This window comes from Anomaloglossus baeobatrachus, chromosome 8, assembly GCF_048569485.1.
Source record: "Anomaloglossus baeobatrachus isolate aAnoBae1 chromosome 8, aAnoBae1.hap1, whole genome shotgun sequence".
Lineage (NCBI taxonomy): Eukaryota > Metazoa > Chordata > Amphibia > Anura > Aromobatidae > Anomaloglossus > Anomaloglossus baeobatrachus.
In genome coordinates, this window is record NC_134360.1 from 67,346,038 (window position 1) to 67,358,717 (window position 12,680).

At 40.3% G+C, this 12,680-nt stretch overlaps 1 protein-coding gene across 2 annotated transcripts in view; it reads left to right on the forward strand.

Moving 5' to 3' along the window:
* PVALB (parvalbumin) overlaps nt 1-12,680 on the forward strand; it is a 219,154-nt gene that overhangs the window by 171,819 nt on the left and 34,655 nt on the right. Inside the window, exon 1 of one of the 2 annotated variants that reach the window (XM_075321763.1) lies at nt 5,008-5,100. The exons of the other annotated variant lie outside the window; for it this stretch is intronic. The gene's annotated coding sequence lies outside the window, so the exon portion shown is untranslated. Of the gene's footprint in view, nt 1-5,007; nt 5,101-12,680 lie in introns of those variants that run through there. 2 annotated transcript variants of the gene reach the window in all.

Here is a 12,680-nt window from a genome sequence, read left to right on the forward strand (position 1 = left end):
TACAGGGTCCATACTGTCCACCGTACGGACAAAGAGACTGCCACAAAAAGGGACAGTCGGGCCCCAAACGCTCCACGCCACGGGGACCCAACCACACTGAGGGTGCCGGGGACAGAGCAACCGAGTCATCAACTGGCACTGGAACTACAGGGACCTGGACCAGCCGTCCGAGGATCAAGAGTGAGTAGAGACTGTTAATTACAACTCACAGTGTGGCCTCCCTTATTACTCCACCATACATCTCCTGGGCTCAGCCCTACCGGCGGAGGGCCTACCACCATAGCTGCTTTTACCACCAGCCCTAGGAGTAACCAACTCAGCAGCGGCGGTTCCCCCATATTAACTGCAACCCGCACGTGGTGTCACACAAATGACTTTAATCTCCCTTGTAAATACTCCCCATTAAAAAGCACCCAGGGCACGGGACCGGGCACCGGCCACCAAAGTGACATTCCAGAGTAGTAAACTGCCCGGGACCGAGTACCACTTTCCCTGGGCGACACAGGAGCGTAGCCAGTGGGCGTGATCTCCTGGAGATACTGGGCGGGAGTAAAGCCATGAGGCGTGAGTGATCGCCCAGAGTTAGTGGGCAGGAACGAAGCCAGGGGGCATGACTGCCCGGAGTTAATGGACGGGAGTACATCTAATGGGCATTATTGAGCTCCTGGAGTTATTGAGCGTAATGGAAGAAACAAATATGTTTAAGTCCACGTGGCCGTGGAGTTGTTTATATTAGAGGCAGGGGTCTGGGGGTAAGACCCCCAGGTGGGAGGGTGCATGGGGGGCGAAGCCCCCCTTGTATAATTAAAGCAGCATACTTCTGGCTTAGTTGGTAGGCGTGGTCTGGCGTTTTTTTCTGTACAGTATATGGTACGACACTATGTTGTTTCAAAATGATTTTCTGTTATGCAGCCCATAACAAGCTGGCCCCCAGTATTTCCTATTAGCATAAAACACACAAAATCTTATACTCACCTACCCATGGATTCTGAGGTGTCTGCCGGTGACAGGACCAATGTGGTGATGTAATTGAGCCGTTGCACGCCCAACGTGATGACATCATCACACCGTTCCACGCTCTCATCGCGTCCATGAGTCTGAAAGCGACATGATGTAGGGGCAGAGAGCCTCATTCGAGTGATGCATCACTTCTTGGACTGTTTTGTGCTGATTTGATAAAATCTGTGTTTTCTCTGCTGTAACTGCAGCAGTGCTATGAATACTGAGCTGGGTGTAATTCCGCTTATCACTGACTGGCAGCTTCCTGTATACACTGTACATTGTGAGCAAGCTGTCAATCAGTGGTGTGGGTGGAGTTATACACATTAGCTGCACTGCCCGACTTGCAACTCCTAGTCCAGCCATGATGATAAGCTGCTGATGATAAAACTCGGATTTTATTGAAACTACAGCAAGTGACACATCACTGGAATCAGGGTCTCCGCCTAAAGATTATGCTACTTTTAGACTATAAAGCAAAAACCTGTTTCCAGATTACCTTTAAAACATTAATTTATCTGAATTTAGCGCCAGGTGCTAATCAGTGGGTAAAGAAAAAAACATCTCCCTAGATCTGAGCAATTTTTTGAATGCACTGTACATGACAGTGCCCTAAATTGGGACGTACAATATGCTAAGATTTATCTGCTAAGCACACATCTTTGGAAATGCATTTTCTTCATGGCAGATACTTATGTATTCAGGACCATAAAAGCACCGTCATGGAAATCACACAGTCATAGAAGTCAATCTACATATCATATGTGCGATATACAAAGCCTTCTGGTATATTGTAATGTTAATGCATATAATGCTCCATCATATGAACATCATACAGTATATACTAAGCTCCTACTATTAAATGTTAATATAAGAACAACTGCCCAATCCATTCCAATCAAGTTCCCCCATAGAATGACAAAGCGATGATATTTTGATTTTTTTTTTTTATTAAAAAATGCCATTCCTGGCATATTCCTTATTGTTGTTTTTTTTACTTACATTACTGTTATAATGATTTTGATGCATTGTCTTTGACGTCTTCCTTTTTTCATCTCCCTGCTTTGAAACATACAAGATCAATAAGACTCCATTGTAAATAATGACAAAAAATATTATATTGAAAGCGATGCAATGACAAATGTTAGGACATCAGAGCAGATCGCAGAGCAAAAAGCAACATATAGTGGACTTATACATAAAAAAACCAAAGAAAGCCAGCTCAACTCAAAATGGCATGTACAGCATTACAAAAATGTGCACTGCGCTGAAAATTCCAAACTGTACTATTTAAAATTTGAGATTTTTGGCAAAAAATTGCAATTTCTTGAGCTACCCCGCCACGTCACGGCAAATCTTTTTGGGGCAGTCCTACTCTAAAATATTTTATATTTAAAATGTACCATACAGCTTCATATCTGTAACATCAGCATTAAGAACTAATAGAGGTAATAGTTAAAAAAAAAAAAAATAATAATTAATAAAATAGAGAAAGGCTATTTGTTGATGTTGTCTTGTGCCTGACGGTCCTGAGGAAGGGAGCTGAGCTCCTGAAACGCGTAGACCTGTGCAAAATAAAGATACATTAATCTGATCTTCTGAATGGTGATCATTGGCGCGGCATATGAAAACCCGTCTCTACCTTTCTCTGTTATCTGCCGTTTGGGTTGCTGCTGCCGTGGTCGATTTCTACATGCGATTACAGTAGTTGTGACTTTCACAACTCGATCTGGTGAGTAGTATTGCTCCCCCCCCTGCACCCCGCACATATTGGGGTAAGAACCTATTTGCGCTTTCTCTCCACAGCTAATTGACTTAATAATTAATAAAAGTAATACTACAAAGTAAAAATAATGTAAAAAAAAATGGAAGTAATACTAGAAAGTATAAATAATATAAAAAATAAAAGTAATACTAGAAAGTAAAAATAATGTAAAGAAAAAACAGAAGTAATACTAAAAAGTAAAAATAATATAAAAAATAGGTAATAGTTGGAAATAATGATAATAATAATAATAATAATAATAATAATAATAATAATAATAATAAAAAAGAAGTAATCAAAGTGGTAATACTAGAAAGTAAAAATAATGTAAAAAAATAGAAATAATTCTAGAAAGTACAAATAAAATAGAAGTAATACTAGAAATTAAAAATGATATAAAAAAATAGACGTAATACTAAAAAGTAAAAATAATGTGAAGAAAAAAATAGAAGCAAATAAAATATAAATAATACTAAAAATTAAAAAATATAAAAAATAGAAGTAATACTAGAAAGTAAAAATAATATAAAAATATAAGTAATACTAGAAAGTAAAAATAATGTAAAAATAAAATAGAAGTAATACTAGACAGTAAAAAAAATAATGTAAAAAAAATTGAAGTAATACTATAAAGTAAAAATAAAATCTAAGTAATACTAGACAGTAAAAAATAATGTAAAAAAAAAATTAGAAGTAATACTAGAAAGTAAAAATAATGTAAATATAAAATAGAAGTACCGGTAATACTCGAAAGTAAAAATAAAATAGAAGTAATACTAAAAAGTAAAAATAATGTAAAAATAAAAGTAATACTCGAAAGTAAAAATAATATAGAAGTAATATTAAAAAAAACACAATTCTAATAATAGGGCTTGCACTAAGCTGTAGACAACTGCATAGATGAAGGATGGCAGCTCTTATATTATTTTTTTTTTTTTAAACAGCAAGGTGCAAAAGGTGACAGTAGGTATAGGAATGCCCAATCCTAATTATGGCATAGTTTGCATACCAAAATTTAGTTTGATAGCTGTAGAAGGTTCATTATCTAAGATTACAAGTCCTTATATCAATCAAACTTTGATACATTCCACAGGATTTCCTCATTTTTGTTATCCCTAATACATATTTTATTGAGTGGACACTTCCGAAAATCCATGCACTGCTGAAATTCATAGTTATTAATTGTGAATGGCGAGCTCCTATCAGAATCTCAGTAACCTCCAGTTGAGCTCACGCCTTACAAAGACACATACAGAATTCCTTGGACTCTTGGCCGTCTATTTCATACCTGCAGCTACAAACAAACTATGAGCATGGATCCAAGTTTATTCATTCAGTAGTCCTGGCACAGTGCAAATAACAGGAGGGGGCGTAGAATGACTTGTGGCTAATACATGGCATTCCCATTCCAGAAGTTCTTCCCCCTGTGCAACCGCAGGCTTAATCCAAACTGCAGTAATATTTGGAAACGACTCATTGGAATGAAGTCCCCAAATTCAAAGAGGCGATATCCTTAAGAAGTAAAAAGAGCAAGTAACACCTTCAGCCAAAATATTTTGAGAAACGTTTTAATCCACTAATGGACTTCCCAGTCTGGCATCTTCTCTGGTCGTCCAAAGTTGAAAATGCCGATAGATCCCATTTATGGGAGTATCTTCTCTTTCTCTGCCAGGACGTAGTCATCGTGCACATTAAATTCGGCGGCACGTTTGCCAACTTCAGCATCACATCATCCAATAAAGTAATTACATAAATATAGATTTGAGCAAATTTCTGCTTATACATTATACAGTCCATTTGTTCAGACACCAACAAGGCCCAGACTTTCCTCCACCTTTCTTGGATCCTGAAGACATCTGACCTATTGGCTGGCACACTTACCCAGCATTTAGATTTTTTACTTGGAAAAGAGCCCTTAGTCTGGCAGAAAAGTCTTGTAAAAGTAGCTCAGGCAGCAGCAGAAAGGCAGCGGATGTATTCAATATAGGGGTACACTTAAATAAATGGAGCATCCCTACCCCCACTCTTCAGATTTCAGATGGATTGTCTCTTTACCAGTCCTCCTTCCTCCTTTGGCTTCAAAGCCCAAGTCCAAGACCTGAGCCCCTGCCAGGCATATTAATAGAGTTTCTTGATGAGTTACTTGTCAATAAACATGATCCCTATCCTGCTGTCTCAGGGTATCTGACACCAAGCGACCTAGATGCTGAGGAGGAGGGGATGGACTTTCCGAAAATAGAACAGATGGAGAAAGTATTTAAGAGGGAATCCCTTCTTAGGGGCACCTCACCATTGCCTTATCTCAGCCCTTCCCACGGATCCTGATCCATCCCCAAGTGAGTACAAGGGGAGGAGGCTCTGGGTAGAGGAGACTGGATCTACAGTAGGAGAGGACACAATGCACTGAAACACTAACAGCCAGTGCACATTTGTCAGGACTAGCTCGAAGCCATTGGCATTGTTGGATGATGTGTAGTGTAGCGGTACACATCTGATTGTGCATTGGGAATGGGCAATCATTAGGTGTTACGATAAAGTTATCATATTAATGGGCTTTGTAGCCTGATATCTTTCATTTGCAAGTGGGCACAGTCAGCTGGTGAGAGCTTTGGATGATAACAAGTGATTAATGGACCACTAGTGGTGGTGATGGTTCCTCCAGGGCAGCAGATGTCTACGAACTATGAGACATAACCAGAGACATGTATGGCTGGCTTTAGCATATATTCTTATTTATATATCTCAGCTGAAATCAAAAGGGAAACTGGAGAAGCGTGGATCAATCTGGATAAACTGAAGGTCTAGTCCGTGATGTAAATGAAGAGGTGCTTTATTGACGCGTTTCGAAGTGAAAATCCACTTGGTGGAAAAAGTGGGGTTTCACTTCGAAACGCATCTATAAAGCACCTCTTCATCTACATTATGGATTGGACCTTCAGTTTATCCATATTGATCCACACTTCACCAGGTTCCCTTTTGATCTCCCTAGACTTGGGGCTCATGGACCTTGCGGCAGCTAATATATCGTTTATATACTGGTTGTATGTCACACAACCACACAAGCTGAGCAGCTTGATCCTCAATCATTTCCATTTATATTGGGTACGGCTGTTTTTCTCACAGCATTGCATATATCTCAGGTGAACATGGGACCGGTAGAGAAGTATTCCCATCTCTTGGACATTCCTGGTCAAAGATTTTGGGGAAGCGAATGGAGAGAACCGTGCATGTGCAGCCACCTCTCCATTCCCTGTAGAGCCCGTCTCTCGAAACCCTCATTGTCAATGTCAGAAATGGGAACACCATATATAAAATGTATCAAGGAATTGGTTTTCACTGGAAATTTTAATTGAATTACTGCTGCTTCACTTCTTTTTTTCTGTTCTCCGTTGAAAAGTTATAAAGATGCTTTTTGGCCTTCAGCCAACTGGGCGTATACCACAGAACTCGATTTTTCTCCTCTATGAGAAACGTTCTGTGATATATGCCCATTTGGATGAAGGAAAAAAATATTCGTCTTTATTACAGGGGGCATAACTTTGGAATGGAGGGGCACAGAAATAAAAAAAAGGGGGAAACCGTTAGAGAAGCAGAGGAACAGTGCCAATTGAAGAAGGTACTTAATTTCTATTAAAAACTCCAGTGAAAAGTCCTCATTAATATATGATCTAATACGAGAGAGAAGGAATGATGATTTTCGTAAGATATCAAAATACATAAATTGTTCAGATGGGAAGAGTCATGATGAGATTTTTTTTATTACTGTATTTTATGAAATATTTTGCACTTATATTAGGAAGATTGAAGGCACTGCAAATATGTAAGTCATATTGCAAATGCGTTTATGCAAAAATAGCCAAGAAAGCGGGAGCAAATATCAAACTTCTATTAATCTTCATATGTCTAAAATGCAGACGGGCATATAAAGCTGAGCACAGTACCATTACATAAGCCAATACTGACAGTACTCGTGTTCACAGTCATAAATGTCACCATGTTCCATTTTGGATGCCAAGGGTAATGGATCCTTATGGGGCATCAAATATGTAGACTCAGCAAATGTATTCAATTATTGACTTGAAGCCTTGACTAGCTCCCAAAGATCATTCGAAATAAGATTATGTGTCTTAATAGTTTTGTTTGATACAGATACGGGCTAAAACTTGGGCGTAAGTGAGGGTGACAGATTTAGAAGGATGTGTTGGAGGTAAAGTTGAGCATCAGCAAGGATCTGCGAAAAGCTGAGAGTTGTAAGCTCGGCTTAAATATGGGCAAAAGGAGCAGCTGTTCAGTTGGCTGTGTCAAAGTTTTTGAAATTCAAGAAGTTTTGTGGCTGCCAGAAAAACGTCAGCTCTGGAAGACTACTTCACTAGTCCTTCAAGAGTTCTAATGTGAATGTGGCGATCATTGATTTCTAAAGATCATTAGAAATGGAATAGCCTTGTATAGTCAATAAGAAACCTGGACTTTCCAAACATCAGGAAAATCATCATAAAAGTGATCCAAATATAGTGCAGTTTGGGTGCTTTACGTTTAATTATTTTTTATTTTACTCGCACTATTAATTCCACAGCTCTTTATAGACATCATCATCACTGTCCACATTGGGGCTCACAATTTACAGTATATTCCCTATCAGTATGTCTTTGGAGGGTGGGACGAAACCGGAGGAAATCCATACAAACTCGGAGAGAACAAACACTCCTTCCATTTGTTGTCCTTTGTGGAATTAGAACCCAGAACTGCAGGGATAACCACTGAGCCATCATTGTCACAGTATGGACTAGGGGAAGGTCCGGCGTGAGCCAAAACACAACAGGGGATACACCACGACAAAGAAGGGGTACATTAGGGACACTTGAACAACAGAGGGCTCTATGGCTAGTGAGAGGGAGATGAACACCTCCACTTACCTGTACCCTGCACTCCTAGCCAGTCTCTATACAGGCTCCTCACCCGTCGCCAAGCAGGAATCTGAAGCCATGCGTGACCTTACAATAGTCCTGGCTAGTGAGTGGGCAGGTAAGGGACGCTAGCCACACTGCTGCACTAAATCAACACACAAGGGAAGGAAGACAAACATAGGGAAACACTAGAACAGACTGCTACAGTCAGCACCAAGACTGCAGCCAGCACAGCAACTTCAAGAGAGGGTTTCAGCAGCTCTTTCCTCCTCCAGGCCAAGCATTCAAATGGCAAAAAGACTGCTTGCTGGCAAGGAATACTGACATTAACCCTCTCCTCCCCTAGGAAAAGGGAATACATTTAAATAGCAGTCGCACAAGGAAAAGTGAGACTCATACCTAGAACCTGTCACTATAAACTCTTAGAGCAGAGAGATGACCATGATAACCATGCACTGCAGTGCAATCCACTGAGCTACCATGCACTGCAGTGCGAACCACTGAGCCACCATGCACTGCAGTGCGAACCACTGAGCCACCATGCACTGCAGTGCGAACCACTGAGCTACCATGCACTGCAGTGCGAACCACTGAGCCACCATGCACTGCAGTGCGAACCACTGAGCCACCATGCACTGCAGTGCGAACCACTGAGCCACCATGCACTGCAGTGCGAACCACTGAGCCACCATGCTCATGCACTATGGTATTAATAAGAGATAAGAACCACTTCATAAAATACATGGCATATGTAAGGTATATATTAGCATTTCTCAAGACTGATGAGTTATGCCTCTTATGTAATCAATGGTAAACCTAATATTTTTAAAGTAGAGGCAGAGGTGACGTCTACATGAGCTCAAGTAACATTTGGCTTTAGGTTGTATCAGATTATTTAAATCATAACTTTTTAATGTATTTTATCATTATTTAATTCATTAATATTTAAGGTCAACTGATTTCTAACAATTTTATTTTTGCTTCTTTATAATGTAGTGTACTAATATAACAGTCTCAGCTGTCAGCAGTTACGCCTCATTTTAGATGCTCTGGTTGTATTTTGCATATATAAAACATTTAAAGTGACTCTGCAAAGAAATACACATCCAACATTTTAATACTATGCAAATTAGATAATGTTCTAATCTTATGCAAATTAGATTTGCAAGTGCACTGGTGGACAGCCGGGCATATCAGTGCACTTGCAGTCTTCGGCTTCTCTTCTCTTTTCTATATCAGCACCGCCATCCACTTTTCTTTGCGGCCATGCTCTTTGGCTTCACCTTTGTTCTCCACTCTCAATAATGAAGCGCTGATGGCGTCAGTGGAAAGGAGTGAAGACAAGCCGAGGACTGCAAGTGCCCTCAGAGGCCATACAGTGGCCATGTGAGCCTCCTTTGCATAGGATTAAAATATGAATTTTGACAAAACATAGCCTCAGATAAAAACTGAAAGGGACTTGTTGGAAAGGTGTTTCCCTGCCTTATTCTGCAGTACCTAGGTAAATTTTTACTGAGAGGTACCCTTTAAGCAACAGTTTTATTTCAGCTTAATGACACCCACACTGTGGAAGTTGAAAATTAAAGGTAGTTCACCTAATATTCCCATTTTTCCTTTCTCCTGCTAATACAGACCATACACATGAGATTTCTGTTGGTCAAACTGTTCAGCTATCTCTCCCGACTTCCCCATAAATATGAGCACTTGGCTTGCCAGAGCATGTATTTTCAGAGAAGAGGGAGGAAAAAAAAGCTCCTGCCTGACACCTCTGGCAGTGGCTTTTGTTCCCTAAAAACAAAAGGACTGGCCAAAAGGCTTGATCCTTCTCTCGCCTGACATTATCTGTCTCCCATATACCTCAGATGGATAGCCCACTTTTATCTCATATGCTGGAGGCCTTAAATCTAAATTATAGGGGTCCAAGATGGTGTGATATGTGGAGTTGTTTGATCAGATCGTCACACTGGAGACATGAACTGCAAAAATAAAGATGGCTATATACTTTAGATATAGTACCAGTTTATCAAATTATTATTTAGCCATCCACCTCAACACACCCATACGCATGAACACCACTACCGAACATCTCAGGCAGCAGGTTATATCTCCACTGAGAACAAAAGGATTGGACATGTTATAATCCAACTGCCCTAACCAGTGGTGAACACAGATGGAGGAGGACACCTGTTTAAGAACAGTATATGGGCTCCTCTTTGTGTCTATAATAGGACCTACTTGGTGATTTGAAGGTGAAAGTGGGTCCCTTTATCCCCTAGGCCCCTGTGCTGTTAGACATATTGCATCGATGATATGTTCATCCTTGCCACTGTTTTATGGGAAGTCGGGAGGCTCAGATATTGGACCTGATAAAATTTGCAGGCCTGCCCTCATTAAGATGTTAAGGGCAGAGTGGCTATTAGAATATTTTTTTCTTTTCTGACAAGACTTAAGATAGCAATTAGTTTTGGTCCTACACAAATAAATTAATGAGTTACAGCATGTCATCGTAGACAAGACATCTCGAAGGGAGACTGCCTTGAAAAAGACGATGGCCCAGTTGGCTCCTTTGCTCTTGACAGTTGCAGTGGAATGGGCTCTTGCAGGCACCTTTTCAGACGGTTACGATGGATTTTTTGGTACCCTAGTCCTCTATAAGAATTAATTGTAATGAATTGCGACTATAATTAAAGTATCCAATTTTTGCTCTTATTTTATTCCCCCTGCTCTCCTGAGTTTTCTGGTTTTTGTATTTTTTTAAATCCACCATACGGATCCAGAGATATGGATCTTTTTGTTTGGGGATAATTATTATGTTTTTTTACCAAGGGGGTGTGGCTCACAAGTTAATAATGGGGAGAGGCCTAAAGTCACTCCCCCAAGGAATCCTATGAGCCACGCCCTCTAGGTGCCAACCAGAAAATTTAGCACAAAAAGGCTCATATCTCTGGAATTATATAGCAGATTTAAAAGATACAAAAAATGGGGAGCAGTGGGAACAAAATAAGAGCAAAGATTGGCCACTTTTAAGCTGGTGCCTGTTCCTTTTTAAAGCAGAAAAGGAAAGAAATTATGTTAATAAAATGCTGAGTGTAGTTGGCAAAGAGTTAATGCAGATTTTCTTGCCAAGTAGAAGTGATGTGGTATGATTTCATAACTCAGAGAGATAGTTAAGTTGCCCTCTAGCTGTCGTAGTCAAATGCCAAAAAAAGTACAAGCCTTAAAAATATGCAAGAGTGGCCTCGACTCCCCAGTAAATGCTTGTGTATCTGCTCCATGTAAGCGTTGGCGCATGCACGATATATCCGGAGACAGATGCTGAAGTGTAATAACTGTCACATCCATGTATTTATCAATAGGATTAATGTTCGCTGCATTGTACGTTATATACCACCACCAAATGCTGCACCAGATACAACCCCTGTAGCACCGCTTCTACATTCATGTCATTTATATTTATGATGATTGTGATGGGACTAAATGCAGTCGTCTCTTTATTGCTCGTGAAGACAGGAGAATCAGAGAAGTGGATGCTAATAATTGTTAACCCTTCACCACAGGAATGCTGATTACTTGCAGAAGGCATCAAATGGAGAGTGCAAATCTATGGAGGCTTCAGTCGCCTCTCGAAATAGTGTGGTGCAATTTTATTTTAACGGGAACATATTTACGTGTGCAGCTTGTTCTCGGGATGTTGTATTAGGGCTATGCTAGTAACCCTTTTACAAATGTCAAAGCAGCACGGCGTGCTAATGAACTACTTGTCGTGTGATTCTCATATCCTAGATCTTAAAGGAGGGGATTAACTGAGGACTGCTCCGAGGTATCACGTAGCCGAAACAGGTGGCAATTTTTCGGTTAAGTAAGGCCAGTCAACAGCCCAGAGTGTTATATGGTTTCCGTCAGACTGTCTCCTATTTTAATTACTGTCTGATCAGTAGGTTTTTTCCAAAATAATAAAGTATAGGAGGACCATCCATGACCACCATACATGGTCCGGCCACATGAGACATTAGTAATGAAATGGATGAGTGTACAAGGCCCCGATAGAAGTGCAGGTGGGGGCCACTACTAGACTCTTCCTTTCTTATGGTCTCTCCTAACTTAAAACTTGAGGACCCAATACAAAATCTCCAATAGGGCACCCAACTTTCAAAAGTCTTCTCATATGGAACAAAGGGACCTTTTGGACACCTCCAAGGCTCCAAATCCTTGGTGCAACCAGAACGTCTGCACCCACTGCCTGTCTTTGAAGATTGGGGAAAATTTTATGAGACCAGATTTTGAACTCCGGTCTTAGTCCAAATTTATCAAATGGGATAGACCACTTAAAAGATGTGTCGTAGCTTTGACTGTGCACTACCAAGTGCATTATAATTTTCACCAGATTCAGGTGGAAATTACCGGTAAATTGTATTTTTCAGGTAGTTGAAGACTTTTTGGAAACATGATGAGAGCAGCATAAAATCTTTGCATAAAATCAGCGACTTTCACACCAGAATTATTAGGCTAGTCACTTTAATACATTTCCGTGCAGTAAAATATCTGAAACGTGAATCGAGAAGGTTCTAAAATACTTTCCTTTTAAATCTTGCCAAGTATTACCCATTAGAGATTTTAGGCATAATAGGACACATGAGATGGTGCAGAGGGTTAGATAGGGTCTATATTACTGCTACTACTCCATAAATACACAGCTAACGTCCCAGGTGCCAGCGGCCTCAGCCAGAAAAGGAGTGATGCCAACACAGAATTTGGGAGGGGGGTAGGCAGGATACAGTTACTATTAAACAGGGGATATATAACACCCAGTGCACTGCACTGTCAGCAAGTTGGTATAGAAGAAAATGTGTCTTGGCAGACACAATGAGACCCTCGGCATTCCTCCCTGGTGTGAATCATATTTTGCCACAAAGGAATCGGTTGTTGCTCATCCAAGCACTTGTGTATCTCACGGACAATCCTGACATTTTCCGCTATGTGCGTCACACTTACTTAGTAATCCGATCAGTGTC